Source organism: Crocuta crocuta, unplaced genomic scaffold (assembly GCF_008692635.1).
Source record: "Crocuta crocuta isolate KB4526 unplaced genomic scaffold, BGI_CrCroc_1.0 scaffold127, whole genome shotgun sequence".
Lineage (NCBI taxonomy): Eukaryota > Metazoa > Chordata > Mammalia > Carnivora > Hyaenidae > Crocuta > Crocuta crocuta.
In genome coordinates, this window is record NW_027532008.1 from 11,628,882 (window position 1) to 11,647,676 (window position 18,795).

Genomic DNA, 18,795 nt, shown 5'->3' on the forward strand with positions numbered 1-18,795 from the left:
CCGGCCAGCAGCTTGCGCCTGCGTCCTCCCAGCACGCTGCCCGCACACACACACTTAAGCATCCAAAGAGCGGGATAGGGTCATGCTACACTCGCTGCTCCGAAACGTGCTTTTCCTCCACTACGTGCGAAGCATCTATTTCCGCACCATTCCGTACGCGGCGGCTGCAGGTCCTGAGAGCCACGCTGCGTTCAGGGAGGGCGCTGTTGCAAGGCTGCGGTCTCCGGCCCTAGATGCCACGCACCCCCGGCCTCGGGGACCGCGGGACCCATGCGTGTGCGCGTGCGTGTGCGCGCTCACAGCAGAGCCGCAGACCTCGGGCACGCGGGCTCCACGTGCGCTCTCACAGTGCGGGCTAACCCAGGGCGTGATCGGTCCAATGCCTGCCGGTCCAACTGCTGACCTGATTGTTGTTTTGGGGGTTGTTTGTTTGTTTAGCAATCTCTACGCCCAGTGTGGGGCTGGAATTCCCAAGCCCGAGACCAAGAGTCGTGCCCCCCTCGGGCTGGGCAGGCCGGGCGCCCCGGGACCCGCCGGCTCTACACTGGCTTTCCCTCGGCACGCGTGCAGCCGACCACCCTTATTAGCCGTGTCTCCCACCCTATTCCTTTTCCCGTGAACTGCCTATTCGAACCTCCGCTCAGTCTTCTGTCGCTTGTCTTTTCCCTGCTGGTCCGTCGTAGCTCTCTGCCAGCGAAGGATTTAATTCTGTATGTGTTGCTTTGAATTCTTATTTTTGCCCAGTGTCAACTGACCTTTAAATTTGGCTTACGGTTTTTTTGGTTTTTTTTTTTTTTTTGGTCCTTTTGAGAAACTTTTATGTTTTACGGAGTCAGCTCGGTCAGTCTTTTCCTTGACGGTTTCCCATCTTTCCCACTCTAATATTACAAAAGTACTTTTATCCTTCTATAGTTTTGGTTTCTTTTTCTTTTCTTTCTTTTTTTTTTTAATCTTTAGACCTTTACTTTATAATTGGCATGAGGTAAGGATTAAGCCTTATTACTTTCTGGATGGAAATCTCATTTTCCACATTATTAGTGGTCCCATCCTGATTTGTGATTTCATAGGCCACCTTTCTAGATTATTCTAACTGGGCCAGGGCCTATTCTTCTGCTAGTCTCCGATTTTTTTGAGTTTATTTATTTTGAGAGGGGAAGAGAGTATGGAAAGGACAGAGAGTGAGGGAGAGAGAGAATCCCAAGCAGTCTCTGTACTGTCAGCACAGAGCCCGAAGTGGGGCTCGAACTCATGAACCGCAAGATCATAACCTGAGCCGAAATCAAGAACTGGAAGCTTAACCGACTGAGCTCCTTAGGCGCCCTCAGTCTCCGATTTTTAATGATATTCACTTTGTCGTTTTGATATGGGCAGAACAAGTCTACCCCATCCCCCAACTATTCTTTTCCAAAACTGTTTTGACAATTCTGGCACATTCTTTTAGATTCAAACTTCAATTCAATTCCCTTTGGGGCTTGGGGTAGAATTATACTGAATCTTGGGATTATGGGGGAGAAATGGTATCTTTGCAAGACTAAGTCTTCCCATCTGGGGGCATGGAACTTTTCCCCACTTATGCAGGTCTTACATCCTCTGTTAAGTGTCACAGCTTCTGTTAGGTAAGGTTTCGCACATTTACTACAAAGTGGGTTACACACACACACATATATTATGAGTTAGGGAACATTCTGCCAACCAGGAAACAACCTCTGCAGAAAGTGCAATGGAAAGAGTGTGTAACAGGGTGCCAAAGAGGGGGTGCTCTGGGCAGGAGGCAGGGCTCCAAAGCTTGGCTCTGCTACTATGGAGCTGGCTACCTGTGGTAAACTGCTCAACCGTCTAAACTCTTTTTTTCTCTGGGACGCCTGGGTGGCTCAGTCGGTTAAGTGGCCAACTTTGGCTCAGGTCATGATCTCCTGGTTTGTTGGTTCGAGCCCTGTGTCGGGCTCTGGGCTGACAGCTCAGAGCCTGGAGCCTGCTTCGGATCCTGTGTCTCCCTCTCTCTCTTCCCTTCCTTTGCTCGCACTCTGTGTGTGTGTGTCTCTCTCTCAAAACTACACAGACATTAAAAACAAAAAACAACCAAAAAAAAAAAAGAGTAATGAATCCATATTCTTAGTCAAACCAATAACAAACCGCTCAGCTCAACCTACCAGCAGGTAATAAATAAGCACAGTGAAGTGCTCTGCTCTCGAGAACCACCATTCCGTTCACTGGTTCACTAGCAGGGGGTTCCAAAGCCTGCTCTTTAACCACTCTTTTGGCTTTTGTTTTTTAATGTTTTACTAATTTTTGAGAGAGAGGGCACCAGCTGGGGAGGGGCAGAGAGAGAGGGAGACAGAGGATCCGAAGCAGGCTCTGCGCTGATAGCAGCGAGGCCAACACAGGGCCTGAACTCACGAACCATGAGATCATGACCTGAACTGAAGTCGGACGCTCAACTGACTGAGCCACCTGGGTGTCCCTTAACCACTCTCTTTACACCAGGTTGATAAAGGTTTCCCATGATCTCAGGGGACAAGGTGTTCTTGAATCCATGCTGCAGCCCAGCACGGTTCCTGAGAGGCACAGGAAGAAAGGGAGTGAACCAGTCTATGAACCAGTGACGGAAGGGCTCTAGGAGCTGCGCCCACAGCTTGAGCTCGTCCCTGGAGAGTGGGTCAGCAAAGCACGACATAAAGGTAAACAGCAGGGGTACCCCCTTCACCGTGGAGAGGTTGCACCCAGTAGCCACTCACTGCACCAGTAAGATCAGCAGGCTCTGACAGACCTGGGGAGTGGGAGGGAAGCAACCCTCACATAAATGAAGGCTCTGGGGCAACAGAATTTAGGGACTGAGGACAAGGAACAAAAGTCGGCCTGGAAGCAGAGTCACCAACCTGTGTTCCTCACTGCTCTTCCATTCCATACAATACACCTGCTGCTGGGACCAATCCAGCTTTAATTAGAGCCGTTGTTTACTGAGCGTGCTCATCACATGCACTAGGAAGGGGCAGAGCGGATGTCCGGAGTCGGACAACTGGGATTTGAATGTGGCTCTCTCACTGTGTGCCCCTGGGCAAGTGACTTCATATTGAAATGGGCTTAGTAATCCTCCCTATAGGTTGTTGTAGGGGGTTACATAATATGGACACTGTCTTTATCAAAGTGACGATGACACACTTTCCAGACGCTACTTAATGTAATCATTACAGCAGCTCCATAGAGTAGGTCACAGAGCTAGTAAGTGGCAAAGCCAGACTCTCGATCCAGATCTCTCCATCTACCCTGCACTCAAGATCCCTGAATGCATAATGTACATAAAATGTTATGACCTAATACGCTACAGGAGAATGCAAGAAAGAGAAATGCGGTGTCTCTTTTTCAGGCCACAGAACTAAAAAGCCCTTGGTGGGAATGAGCCCAGTGTCTTCTGCAACTCTTCTTGGAAGATGGACCATGGAGAGCAGCCAGGGCAGCTTTTAAAAGAAGAAAGCTTGCCTATTACTCTCGCCATCCTTCTGCCCCACGCTGGCATCATCCCGGGAGTGAGGAAGTGCATCGTTGGCTTAACATGAGCCATGGTTGCTCCAGGTGGAAGTGCGAAAGGGTCAGGTTCAAGATCTATTGTGAAGGCGGGACCCCAGGGATTTGTTGATGGATTAGATGTGGGGTATGAGAGGGAGGAAGGTGTTGGGATGATTCTCAGGGTTTTGGTCGCAGCAACTGAGTGGCGATGCCGTTTCCAACTAAGGTGGAATTCTGCTCCGGACATGGTAAGCTCAAAGTGCCGATCAGGTATCTAGGTGGTGATGTCAAGGAGACAGGTGTGGAAATGGGTCTGGAGCTCAGGGAGGGGTATTTCAAGCTGCGGGATGGACGAGGTCAGGCTGGGAGTGCAGAAGAGCGGCACTGAGTACTGAGCCAGGGCCCTGCAACGTGAGACCCGGGTTCTCACCCAGTCTGCGCAACAGAGCTGCTTGGGGAGGGGAGGAAAATCATGCTGTCCAGGTACCTGCCCAGATCAGGTAAAGCAGAAACTCTGGAGGTGGAGCCCAGGAACCAGCATTCTGAAACCACTCCCCAGGTAATTCAAATGCCCAGCCTGGGCTGAGGAGCACTGCTTTAGACTGAGAAGGTAGAGCCAGTGAGGCGGGTAGAAAATCTGGATGGTGTGCGCTCCGGAAGCCAAGCGAAGAAAGTATCTGAAAGTATCTGAAGTATATGATCCGTTCATCAGGGTCATATTCCCAAAAAGGGAAGGAAGCTCTGGGGAAAAAAAGCGAAGGTGACGGGAGAGAAGGGATGGGGCCGAAAGCCCGAGAGAAGTCGTCCAGGAGAGGTCAAGTTTACTTGGAGCCTGCTTCCAGCAAACGAGGTATTTTTAAAATGACATGGATGAGGCAATTAGAGTTTAAAAACTTCATAGTTTCTTGATGCAATTATGGAAAAATTATTAAAATGTTTCAGGTGTGACAGTGAGAAAAGAATCCTTAGCTTTGAGCAGTGTTTCCTGAAAAATTTATGGATGTCTGGGATCAGCTTCAAAAATAACAGGGGGCAGGGCACCTGGGTGGCCCAGTAAGTTAAGTGTCTGACTCTTGGCTTTGGCTCAGGTCATGATCTCACTGTTGGTGAGTTCGAGCCCCGCGTGGGGCTTTGCACTGACAGTGCGGAGCCCGCATGGGATTCTCTCTCTCCGCCCCTCTTCTGCTCATGCGTGCTCTCTCTCAAAATAAATAAAAAGAAACAAACAAAAATAACAGAGGCGTACGCGGTCACAAAACAGCCCATGAGACGGTAAGAGCTGTCCGTGGACTTCACCACACCAAACTGCCTTGTTGTGGTTGGAAGAGAGAGAGGGGGGAGGACAAAGGAGGAAGGGAGCGAGGAGAGGAGACGGCAATACAGAGAACTCCTTTGACCGGTTTTGCCAAGAGTGGCAAAGAACTGGAGGTGGAGTAAAGGAGTCAGTCCTCGAACAGGAAAGACAGGATGGCAGCCACCGCCCCAGGCGAGGGTGGCGCCGACGCGAGCCCAGAGGCGGTGGGCTGGTGCACTTGAAGACAGCAGAAGGAAACTTAAAAATAAGCGAGGTCAGCTGAGAACGAAGCGAGGGATTATGATTTAAAGTAATTTTTTTTAATTTTTTTTAATGTTTTATTTATTTCTAGGAGAGAGAGAGAGACAGCGTGAGCAGGGGAGGGTCAGAGAGAGAGGGAGCCACAGACTGAAACTGGCTCCAGGCTCTGAGCTGGCAGTCAGCACAGAGCCCGACGCGGGGCTCGAACCCACGAACCGCGAGATCATGACCTAAGCGAAAGTCGGACGCTTAACCGACTAAGCCACCCAGGCGCCCCTAAAGTAATTTTTTTTAAAGCAATGGTCTCCCTAAAGTCCTTTTAAGTCAGCCCGTTCCCAGACCACACCCTGGATTCCCTGCTCCTGATTCTGGGGGTGCGCGCAAGCACCAGCGCCGGGGAGTGCTGGGCTCAGCCTAGCCACTCTCTGAGAGCCAGGAGGACAGTGCTCCCTGTGGAGCACCCTGGGAAAACCGGCCATCACGAGCCTGTGCCAGACCCCGTGGCTGCTGGGAAATGTGGGTGGCACACTCCAGCAGGCCAAGAAATGCCTGACTCAGGGCATTTTAATTCGGGTTAGTCCCACTCTCTGCTCTGAGCTGCAGCCAGCTCTCTGTCTTCCCTGTCTCTCTCTCTCTTATAGACACAACCAAGACAATGTCTAGCTCTGTGGCTGGTACCAAAGAAACGCTTCCAGAATTGGTTCCTAATAGGTTAGCTCAAAGGTAGCAAGGAAAAATTACAAATGGCCGAAGGAAAATAAGACGGGTACCGATGCCCTTCCTTCTCCCTCCCTGGCCAGTCGACACCAAGGAGGCCGAGACGCTGCCCAGCAAACAGATGGGAGGTGTGGAACCTGCTACCGACTCCCAGGGTGTTCGGGGCGGGGCAGCGGGAGGGCTGTGGGAGGGGCCCCATCCCCTATTTACAGAGCTGGATAAAAATCCCCTGCCTGAGCAAGGCGGGACAGACACAGGGCTGTGAACCGGTGCCTGTGACCCGCCTGAAGGCTGCGGGGCTCCGGGCTGGGCCTGCCCCCTCCCTGCTTAGCACACAGAGTGCAGGAGAGTCAGGCTCCTCTGCCGCCCAGGCAACAGCCGCTGCCCTACGGGCTCCATGGAGACCAGGTATATTTAGACTAGGGAATGTTTAGAACAGCCTCAGCAGTTCCAGAAGATGGAAATCCGAAAGCAGGAAGGGTGGGCTGACACCTGACCTCAACTCATCTCTTTTATAAATGAAGTCCATGATGACCCTGCTTACGTGGGCTCAACTCCAATTCAGAGCCCCCCTGAGCTGCAGGGTCACCTGGTCCCCGAGCTGCCCCTCACCTGATGCTGCTGCAGGTGCACTTTGGGCGAGGGACGAGTCTGGTGGAAAAGGAGAGGCCACTGCCTGCCTTGCCTTTGGAATTCTGTTTACAGTAGGACTACTGGCAGCTCGGACTGGCCACGTAGCCCTCAGGGACACTGGCTCTAAGGCAGAGGTCAAGCCATGCGCTACCATTTCTTATCTACCTTTGGTGTTGGGGTGTTTCTAAACCTTGATGCCTGAACTACCCTGGAGAGGGACCCCACGAAGGTTCAGGGTTCATCCAACAGCAGAGATCCCTGGAGGAGGGGTGGTGTGGTTAGAACTACCCAATGCCCCGCCCCACCCCCACCCCCGGGGAGCCCACGAAAACACTGTCCCACCCTCTGGTCTTGCACGAGCATTTTGCATCAGCTGCAGGCACAGACCCATGGATTTGGAGAGAAGACCAGTACGCATCCTCCATTCCCTCAAAAATAAGCCAGTAAAGCGGCACCTGGGTAGCTCAGCCAGTTAAGCGTCTGACATCGGCTCAGGTCACGATCTCATGGTTCGTGGGTTCGAGCCCCACGTTGGGCTCTGTGCTGACAGCTGAGAGCCTGGAGCCTGCTTCGGATTCTGTCTCCCTCTCTCTCTGACCCTCCTCTGTTCATGCTCTGTCTCTCTCTGTCTCTCAATAATAAACAAACGTTAAAAAAAAAAAAAAGCCAGGAAACACAAACAAGGCAGGCAAGCTGGAGTCTTTTAAGCCTCAGTAAAACTTCTTAAGAATAATAATGCCTGACTCAAGGACTAGAAGGCCAGGGCCGACAGCGTTTCTGTGCAGAATCTCCACTGGAATCTAAGGCAAGGCCGGTCCTGGCCTGGCTGAGGAATTTTGGAACCTAAGAGCCCAAGAACCCGCAGAAATCACCTGGTCACACAGCGGAGTTTCCTGGGGGCTCCCATGGTCGGGGGGATGGTCAGAGCGGGGCTGTCAGTGAATCAAAGTTTGACTACTGGACACGCAGAGGGTCAGAAGATCCAACTCCCAGCCAGAACCCTCATTCTGTCCGCAGGGAGATTGGGGCCCAGGGGGGCAAAGACGCTTCCTGCCCCTCCCGGCCAGGTGAGCTCGGACACCCCCCTAGCAGCTGTTCCTGGAGCCCCTTCTGCTTCCATCCCATCTGAGGATAAAGCGACACTCGGGGGTACCTGCCTTAACCATCCGCAAGTGCTCATCCTGAAGCCCTACTGGGGGGGGCGGGGCGGTAAGGGGCCTGGGGCCACTCCCAGGGCTCTGCAGAATGGGAGTTAGGGGTCTGGGGACAAGTCAGGAAGGTTCCAGATGCTCCCTCCTAAACATGAGCGTGTGAACAGAGGCTCTGGCCCGCCGGGGGTCGAACACTCCACCAACCCCAGGCAACCGCAAGGCTTATGACTCACAATCGGGATTTTAAAATCCCTAACCCGAGATCCCGCCCCACCTTAGCCTGAAATATACTTCATTCCCAGGGACCATCAATTACAATTAGGTTATAGAACCAGAGAACCTGGAAATCAGAAACCGCTGATACATAAGAGACAGAGGTCCTGCAGTTCAGATACGATCGGCACTTCCCAGTGCTCCTGCCCGGGAAGGCCTTGGGCCCAGGCTGGGTGGCACCCTCGGACTGACTGGCCCCACATGCAGACTCGCCCCGAAGGCTGTGCTGTTTGTTTACCACGAGCCCCCACTGTTTCTTGAGCAAGATGAGTGAAATCAATGCTTCTTAACCATTTCTTTGCTACTAAATACACCCAATTATGCCGCTTCCTTTCCCATCGCCCAGATCGCTGCTCATTAACCCCTTTGCTGGAGTTGGTGAGCTCTCTGCTTTACTGACAGCTCATGGGAAAATACGCAGGGGGGAAAAGCTAAAAAAAAAAGCAGGTACTTGAATTATCTGTGGATTCCTTTTTTTTTTTTTAATTGCTTTCTTTGGGGTGTTGAAGCAGTGATAGCAGAAGGCAGCTGGCCCTGTTAGGCACAGATCTTTTGGGTAATTTGATGAAATGTGGTTTCCAAAAGCAGTTAAATGCTTCTCTTTCCTAGAGGAAGAATGTCCCAGCCCCCAGTACTACGCTCGTTCTGCCTCTGAACACTGTACCGGGCGGGAGTGCTGATGGCAAGCAGGACTGAGGACTCCTTTCAAAGTAGGGGTGGAAATGGAAGGAGTCCCTGCTAAGAGGTCGCTAGGCAAACACCAGGGACCTAGAAGCCAACCAATGGCCAGAAAGAACATGCAGCACACACTTTTCGTCACTGGGATGGAGGCAGGGCCTGGGTTCTCAGTGTTCCACGGTCAGTGCCGTGCGTGGCACTGGCAGGAAGAAGCGAGTTTCTCAAAGCCTCATTTCAGTTGGTCTCTCGAAGCCAGGGAGCCCTCACTGGTTCTGCATTCGCCTCTCACTTCCCCTTTCCTCTGCTGTACCTGCAACGTGACTTCATGAATGCGTCCCTCACTCGACAACCATTTTGTTGCTACAGAAAATGGCACCAAGTCACGGTCTAGATCAAAATACGAGGTTTTGAGGACACTGCCGGGGGTGGGGGGACCGTGCCTCCATCCCATGCAACACAGTCAGAGACGAGGGGCTGGAAACGTAAGCTCAGGGTTAGGAGAGAGGACAAGAACTCCATGGATGACAAATCAGTAATGGCTATTAAAGGGCAGCCATTGTGATCTGCTGACCGACTGTCTTCTAGAATGGCAGCCCCAGGGAGCAGGGGCTTGCTGGGCTCTTTTCACTGCCGGTTCACAGTGGCTTGAAGAGTACTCAGCACATCAGCCACTCAATTATTTGTTCAGTGGACCCGGGCTTTCAAGGAGGACTGGCCCACGAGACGGACGCAAGTGGATGGATTATCTGTTATAATTTCAAGACGGACATGATGGGGACGGAGAAGGCCCAGAGAAATGGAAAGAGCGGGGCGCCTGGGTGGCTCAGTGGGTAGAGCGTCCGACTTTGGCTCAGGTCATGATCTCGCAGTTCATGGGTTCAAGCCCCGCGTTGGGCTCTGTGCTGACTGCCAGCTCAGAGCCTGGAGCCTGTTTCGGATTCTGTATCTCCCTCTCTCTTTGACCCTCCCCTGCTCACGCTGTCTCTCTCTCTTTCTCAGGAATAAATAAAACATTAAAAAAAAAAAAAAAGAAATGGAAAGAGCAACAGCCAGAAGCACAGTTCAAATCCAGCTCTGCCCTTCATGAGCACCACACTCCTGGGCAAGTTCCTTCTCTCAACCTCATCTCCCTCAGGGATGAGACAGGGCTCGCAGCCTCTCCTGCAGGTTTGCCGTGAGCCTGACCGAGGGGATGCGTGTAACCAGCAGGCGCTGAAGGAACATGGAGGAGGGACTCCCCTGTTACTAGCACCTTGCTACCTCCCGTACCCTTGGCCATTGCGTGCCTGGTAGCCTGTAACACCCAGAACAAAGAACCTAGGGAGAAAGTGTGGCCAGAGGTTGACGACTCACTTAAGCTTGGAGATTTTTGTGGCTTTCAAGTCCACGTTAGTCCCTTCCTTGTTCTCATGGGTTACCAGGTTTCTCAGAATCGGCGAGTCCCAACTCCTAAGGACAGTTAATCACGAAAGAGAGGTGATTCTAGGAAACTAGCACTTCCTTCCTTATGTATTTCTATAATGCTCGTCAAGCACTCGAGCAAAGGGGGAGAAGCTAGATTGTGTGGCAGGACCAGCTGCCTCGGGACCCTGCATCATCGCAACGACCAACAGGCCAAGGACCGGAGCTTTCAGACAGGGGACTGAGCTCCAGACAAAGGGGCTCTTCCAGAAACTGTCCATATGCTCCTGCCTCAAGGGGAGGTTCTAGCACATTCACACCTTAAGCGAGCAGAGCAGCTGTAAGGAGGACAGGGCTGGAAAGGAAAGTTCACCCAAACCAACCGGCCTTGTTGCCTCATTCAGACCCTCACAGAGGGGGGCCGGAGGCGCGGATGTGGTTGCTCCACACTGCACGGTACCTCCATGTCCCCCCCTCAGGCACCTGCTTCGTGGTGTCTCAGCAACCCCCACCCCACCCCGCCCAGGAAAAGAGCCCCGTTGCTTTCCTTGGACCTAAGGGAACCTCCAGCCTCAATGGCATCACCCTTATGCCACGGTGGTGAATCCTGACGCTCGAGGTGAACCCCAAAGACTCAAGGAGGGAGATCGACCCACCCCAGAGCCCCCCAGTGCCCACCGCTGGCAGCCTCCTTCCTACAGCATTCGTGCTCCGAATGTCCCCCCTCATTCCTTCCACGTTCAAACCTGTCTTGCCCACTTGTTAGTTCGCAGGCCAAACAGTCTCATCAGCTAGAGCAGATCTGCAATTCTGCTGGCATTTCTCGTCACACGGGGCTCCAGCTGTGGGAGCTCTGAACGGGACCCCAGGAATCCCCACCGCTCCAGCCGAACTCCGGAGTGTTGACCGCACCGCAGGGACGACAGCGTCAGGCTGTAGCCTCACCCAGCTGAACAGGGGGCCTGCTGCCACCAGACGGCCGCCTGGCTTCCCTCCAACCCCAGGTGCAGGTGGGTTTCTGCCCAGCCTCCAGTCATCAAAGAGGTCTGGACAGGCCTCGTGCTAGAGCCAAGAGCCAAGAGCCATGGAGAAAGAGAGGGCCCGGGGTGTTCTGTGACGGGACAGGGAGACCCACAATGTCACAAGACTTCAGACGGAAACCTAATGTGAGAGAAGCATTTTGTATAAGGAAAAACCATACCTTAAAACCAATTTTTTTTAATTAAAAAAAAGGGGGGGACTCCTAGGTGGCTCAGTCAGTTGGGCATACGACTTTGGCTCAGGTCATGATCTCGCGGTTTGTGAGTTTGAGCCCCGCGTCGGGCTCTGTGCCGACAGCTCAGAGCCTGAAGCCTGTCTTTGGATTCTGTGTCTCCCTCTCTCTCTGCCTCTCACTCACCCATGCTCTGTCTCTCGGTCTTTCAAAACTAAGTAAACATTAAAAAAAATTTTTTTTTTAAGTGTGTGGGGATATTAGTTTATTTAGATCTCTGCCCCAGTGACTCAGGTCATTGGGGGATTTTCAGAACTCTTCAGATTTTTAAACTCTTAAGAGTTTTTCCATGAAGCCTGAGAGAACAAAACTATTGATTGAAACCCAATGGTCAATATACTTCCCACATGTATCTAAATACAAGGACTTCTCTAGAAATCAGCTGCCCTAACTAATATTTAACGCACTGGCACATCTAACCTACCTGAAGGGTGGGAAAACCTTCCGCCCTCACCAGCTCTTCAGCTGCACTGACAGGCTAGGCTGAGTGTGCCGCCCCCCGCTGGGAGACCCTGCTCCAGGTGCCTGGCCAGAAACACCATCTCACTCCGGGCCTACACTGGAGGGGCAGCACGTGTGCCCAAACTGAGGTGGGAGGGAGACCTACGTTGTCCCAGATGAGGGAAAGTTGTCATGACCCAGGAGCATTCATTCCCTAGAAGGTTACTTCATTAAAGTCCATTTATTCACCCTGTCTAATGAAAGCAGAATTGGGGCTGAAGAGACAGAGAATGGGGGCCACTTACTGTTTATTTTACATATTTCTGAGCTCTTTGTGTGTTTTAAAAGTTTATTTATTTATTTTGAGAGAGAGAGAGTGAGCACAAGCAGGGGAAGGGCAGAGAGAGAGAGAATCCCAAGCAGGCTCTGTGCTGACAGCACATGTGGGCAGAGCCCACATGGGGCTCGATCCCATGAACCGTGAGACCATGACCTGAGCTAAAATCCAGAGTCGGATGCTTAACCAACTGAGCCACCCAGGTGCCCCTCTTTTTGTGCTTTTTATTTTATTTTATTTTTAAAAAATTTTTTTAATGTTTTATTTTATTTTTTTAAATGTTTTTATTTATTTTTGAGAGAGAGAGATCATGAGCGGGAGAAGGCCAGAGAGAGAGGGAGACATAGAACTGGAAGGAGGCTCCAGCCTGACACGGGGCTCGAACCCACGAACCGTGAGATCATGACCTGAGCTGAAGTCAGATGCTTAACTGACTGAGTCACCCAGGCGCCCCTATTTTATCTTTTTTAACATTTATTCATTTTTGAGAGAGAGAGAGAGACAGAGCATGAGTGGGGGAGGGGCAGAGAGAGAAGGAGGCACAGAATCTGAAACAGGCTCCAGGCTCGGAGCTGTCAGCAGAGAGCCCAACACGGGGCTCGAACCCACGAACTGCGAGATCATGACTTGAGCTGAAGTCGACCGCTTAACCAGCTGAGCCACCCAGGCGCCCCTCTTTTTGTGCTTTTTAAAAACAACTGTTCATTTTCTTAGAATACCGTCCCATACTCTCACCCTAGTCAGTGTCCCTTACTGGATGCGACATCACCTCCGTAGGTTAGTCTTCTCTGGTCAGCTGCTCTATAGCAAACTCCACTGCCAATTCTCTGTCTCACTATCCTGCCTTGTGCCTTCATACCGCTAATCACGATGCGGAATCATCGCTGAGATGGTTCGTCTAGTGATTCATCAGCTTGCCCCTCTCACTGAAGTATCCACTCCAAGACACCAGGGATCTTATCTGCCTTGCTCCTTGCTACCCCCCTACCCCGGGGTCTGGGACCGTGGCAGGGACTTCTGGGGGACACCCAGTGAGTATTTTTGAAATATGTGGACACATGACGGATTTACAAATGTCCGTATTCATCCCGCCGGCCTGGTGTACCAAAAACACAGTTACAACCGAGATGTGATTAGCTGTAGGCCCAGGCACACTGATTTCTCTCAAAGCGAACCCTGGCCTACCCTGAGGAGGGCTGTCTATGGGTGCGCGATGCGCATGTGCGAAGCGCGGCCTGCCAAACTCAGCCCGCTTTGGGAAATAAAGGTTCCCGGAGCTTCTCTCATCCATGGATGATGGCCTGTCCGCGGTTGCTTCTGAGCTATAGGGGCAGCACTGAGTAGCTGCGACAAAAGCCACGTGGGCTGAAAATACTACCACCTGGCAGTTTACGAAAAAGTCTGACACGCCCCGAAGAAACAGAGGAGTGTGGTCTGAGGCTCCGGCTGCAAACCCCACGGGCGCACTCTGCGGCGTTCACACGGACACCTGCTCGGGGTGGTGGCAGCTCGTGTTCTACGCCGGCCTTGTCATGAGCCACGCATTGTGCTAAGTGACAGAAGCGTATCATCCCCTGTGATTTAACTCTCACAATGACACACTGCTGATGCTCTTGGAGGTGCGGTAATTTGCCGGGGTCAAGGAGGTCAAGTGCCAAAGCCAGAAGTCAGACCCAGACCCGGGCCGGGCGCGTCTGTAAGCCGCACACGGATCCACCATGTTGCGCAGCCTCCATGCAAAGCGCTTTCCAGCCACATCTAGCAGAACCCCAGAGGGGTCTTAAGACTGGTCTGTCTCCTCGCTGGCCTCAGAAGATGACCTGGACGTCCCCATGTCCTTGGGGACGTTTAGGCGGGTCCTTCTAACCTAACTGCCCACTTCCTCTCTTTCTCTGAATTCTACCAATCTGTCAAGTCTCAGTGAAGCCCTCCTTCTCCGAGAGCTTCTTCCTGCCCTAGTTATTTTTTCAATTCTCCCTCCAACCAACACACAGACTGTTGGGAGACAGAGGCTGCTCCTTACTGACACTGCGCATGCAGTGTCATCAGACACTTGTGCTTCTCAAAAACAAAACAGAACTCTCATAGAAACCACTGCCTTCCCTCCCCTGGAGCAGATGCTATCTAGTAGAACCACATGCCAGTTCAAAATGCCAACGCTGTCTGTGACTCGGCCATCTCTCTTTATTAACAAATCAGCAACCATGGGCTTTGTTATCTGCACTGGGGATGTGTTTGCCTTCTCTCCCTTTCCAGAACACAGGGAACTTGCTTTTCATTGTTACTATTTTCCTTTAGCTGTGCTCTTAAACTCTGGAATTGTCTCTAACCACCAGGAACCTTGTCTTCAGATCAAAATACGGTATCCCCTGGATCCAGGCGGGATTGTAGCCTATGTCACCTTCGGGGTGACAGTGCATGGTCCTGATCACAAAACCGAAGTGGGAGAAGAGCTGAATTCAACAATACTGCTTGGGGACAGTGGTTACACCTGGAGGTGTAGTTTCTGGAAGGGGAAAAAGAACGGAGGGCTTCTGGAGGATGGGTTATGCTCTGTTTCTCGATCCAGGGGCTGGATACGTGGATCTGTTCACACTGTGAGAATTCATTCAGCTGCACCCTTAGGAGTGGAAGTATACTCTATTGTCTGCAGGTATGCTCTATTTCAATAAAAAGTTCTAAAATGCCCTCTGCACGGGGTGCTTGGGAGACTCAGCCGGTTAAGTGTTCAACTTTGGCTCAGGTCATGATCTCATAGTTCGTGGGTTCGAGCCCCACATCGGGCTCTGTGCTGACAGCTCAGAGCCTGGAGCCTGTTTCAGATTCTGTGTCTCCCTCTCTCTCTGACCCTCCCCTTCTCATGCTGTCTCTCTCTCAGAAATAAATAAAAAATATATATATTAAAAAAATTGGAAAACATAAAAAAATAAAATAAAAATAAAATGCCCTCTGCAAACATAGAAATGCACAATGGATCTTATGACACATCTCATTTTCTTCATGCAACATCCTTATAAACGGATCAGCAAGCCCATTTTACAGGATGAAAGAAGAAAAGGCAAAGCAACTCTCGAGGTGCTAAATATTTAGGTGACACTGGTGTCCAAGGACACACGTGACCCCAAGACCACCAGCCCTCCACGCCTACGGCTGCAGCCGATCTGATTCCTATTGGGAGCAGACCCTCCAATTCAGAAAAACCAAGCGCTTCGTGATGCAAGAGTATCAAACAGTTCCCTGAAACTATGGCACACCAAGGAAGTGGGTAACACGTCCAGATGATGTTGTATAACAGCCCTTAGGTGGCGAGACTCTTCGCCACATCTTCAGACCTCGTACAAGGGAGGAACTGGGTCTCCCACAAACAGAAAAAGCTACCATTTGTGCTACCAGACTGAATGTCTGTGTCCCTCTCCCCAAATTCACAGGCTGAAATCCTAACCCCAAATGTGAAGGTATTAGGAGGCAGGGCCTTAGGGACGTGCTGCGGTCCCGAGGGTGGAGTCCTCACGCAAGGGATTAATGCCCTCATGACAGAGACCCAGGCGAGCTTCCTTGGGCTTCCCCCATGTGAGGAAGCAGGGAGAAGTTAGGGCTGCAACCGGAAGAGGGCACTCACTAGGACCCCACCACCTTTTCAGGCTTCCAGCATCCAGAACTGTGACAAATGCGTTTCTGTCGTTTATAAGCCCCCCAGTCTATGGCAGTTTGGTACAGCGACCCAAACAGGCTACGACAACTTACTAAGACTGGCTTGAGCGCCTTGCTAACCATTCTACAGATACGCTCTCACAATGACCCTAACTTTATCCCTGCCTTATAGATGAGAAAAAGGAGGCCTGGAAAGGTTAAGGAACCCACCTAAGGTTCCACGGTTACTAACAGGCAGGGGAGGGGTGCAACCCAGGCAGCCACACTCCAGAACCCACATTCTTAACCGTGACGCTACTCATGTCTTCAGCTGTGATGCACCCAGGGACGGGTTTCCAGTTCGAAGTGTGGGTCTTCTGTCTTCCCGCATGCGTCGCGTGTGCCTGCCCAACGTGGACAATTACAAGAATCTCGACAGGTACACCCACCTCCTTCGTGAATGGCAGCCTGATTTACAGAGTGAATCGCCACCTTCAAAAGACTGGCGCTCACACCAATGACGGTGTCCATGCCTGGCCCCTTGCTACCAGGACTTTCCCCATTCATTCTGGAACTCCAAAGACCGAGTCCACTGGAAGCCATGATCGGCCCAGATTAGGTTAGAACCCCCCAAGGTCTTCCTTTGTCTTCCGTGACGAAAGATCTATTGCTTTTTAATAAAGTGCTTGCTTATCCCGCCCTCCTTAGGTAAGCAAAAAGTATACCCCAACTGCATCAGCAAAGCTCGGGAAAAGTAAACAGAACTTCTGTCGGCCAACTGCAATGTTCCTTTTCGTTGTGCTTTTAGAGGAACATTTCACTAGGTCCACTTTGAATCCGCTTTTCTTTTAAGCCACATCGATCTCTATGAAAGGTAAAATTGCTTGCCTATGTCACTTTTGAAGAATTTAAGTGTGTGTGTGGGGGAAGCTATTTAAATATAATAGTTGATTTAATCCATTCTCTTCATTTTGGTTTGTTGAACTAGAATAATCTGATGAACCTCCCACCCCCCCCCCCAAATAATCCCCAGTTTCCAAGAGGGATCAGGTGAGCAAGGAACTCAAATTAGGGTGGGGGGGGCGGGAAAGATCCAACCACCTTCTTTAAGTGACTGTCAGCTCTGGTTTGGTGTTAAGGGGACAGGACCCTTTTCCAGATAAGCTTAGTTCCTCATACATACGGTGACATCCTTCATAAGTAGTATTTTTTCCTACGGGCAGCCTGGGCAACGATGTCTACTGCACGGAGCCCCGCAGAGCAGGGTGTCCGTGTGTTCCCCCAAGTTCCGTGGGTCCCCCTCCAAACTGCAGTCCCCAGGCACTCGGGGTTCTCGGGCCGAGCCCCGAAACGAGCCTCTGCACGCCGCCGTCCCTGAGCAAGAGGAGGCAGGGAACTTCCCAGGACCAGAGTCAACTAGAACCCAGAACCGGAGAAGCGGAGGCTGTTTACGCCAGGCCCCTCGGGAGACCCCGCGAACAGGCGCTTGTTTGCGGNATGCTGACCTCAACTTTGTTCTTTAAAAATAGCTGGGAGGCCGCGGGGCTCACGTGAGCGGCCCCACTTCCCCCGCACCCGCCCGGCGGCTCCCAGGGTCGCACAGGGGAAGGGCGGTGTCCCCGAGCCCCCGGCGACAGGACGGACCCCNTGGGCCCCCCGCCCCGCCCTTGCCAGCCCACAGACCCAGGTCTCCCGGCCCTCCTCAGCGACCCCGAGCCCCTCCACCCTGTCCGGCCGGGGCCCTCGGAGTCCCCCACAGATCTCAGGGACCTGGACAAGCCGCCCCCGCTAGCCAGCGACATCCCTCAGCCCACAGACCCCACCAGGACCCTCCCTTTCCTCGGCCCAGAAGCCCCTGCCATGGGGCGTGGGGAGGGTTGTGAGACGCCCTCACCCCAGAGACCCAGGGCCCCTGGCTTCTGGCAGCTTGGAGCCCCGGCACCCCCACCTCGACCTCCCCAGAGACCCCCACCCTCTAGCCCTCTCTGGCCGGCCTGACCCTCACCCGCCCAGAGAAGCCAGTCCGTCTCCTCAGTTCCCCACTCTCCTGCCCAGTCCTAAACTTTAAGGCCATTTCAGGTCCCTGGGGCTCCTCCCCACCTCCAAAACACACCCTCTGCACTTCCCCTCCAGTCGCAACACCCACTCTGCTTCTTACCCATATCTCAGCTCTTTGGTGGGTCCACAGACCCTGGGGGCCCCAAACGCCTCAGCCCTGAAACCGGCCATAACAATTCCCCTTATCCCCCCACATGCACCCCTCTCCAAATGCCTCGTCTCTTAAAGCCACCTACATTTAGAGCTCTCAGTCTCCTACCTGGCTCATTTAGCTCATTTGGTCTCCAAATAAATATATCCTGATACATCCATTAGTCCTGCCTTTTTATTTTTTTTTTTCTTTTTTCTTTTTAAGTCAATATATTGGGGCACTTGGTTGAACAGTCCTCTCCTGATTTCAGCTCAGGTCATGATCCTAGTCTCTTGAATCACGCCCTGTGTCCAGCTCCATACTGAGCTTGCAGCCTACTTGGGATTATCTATCTTCCTCTCCCTCTGCCCCTCTTCCCTACTTGTACTTTCTCTCTCTCTCTCTCTCTCTCTCTCTGTCAAACAAAAAAAGTCAATCTATGTTATTTTTTCTCACTTTATGAAACTGAGATGTGATTGACAAATAACATTAGTTTCAGGTGTACAACATAATGATTTGATATTTGTATATTGTGGACTGATCAGCACCCTTTTTATCATAAGACACACCAATTCTCAACTTCAGCTCCCTATTTTCCCTCTTCTCTGTCTGGGCACACCTTCCTCAGCCTCCCAGACCTGGTCACCCAGCACAGTTATGAAACACTGATTCTACAGATTATCCTAAATGGACCCCTTCCCCATACACGAGCAGAAGTTCCCTCTCCATCCCCTAGTTTCCCCAGGAGAGATCCAAGATGGCGGCAGTTATTTTGTTGTTGTTGTCTTTTTGGTTTTTGTTTTAATATGTTAAAGTCATCTCTACACCCAACGTGGTGCTTGAACTTACAACCCCAATATCAAGAGTCTAATGGTCCACCAACTGAGCCAGCCAGGTGCCCATTGATTTGTTTTTATGTCACTGAATAAGGGGACAAAATTATATGTCAAGAAAAGGAAAGAGAAGCACTTGAGAAACTGTATTCTATTACCACTTCAGGATCTAGGTCAAGAG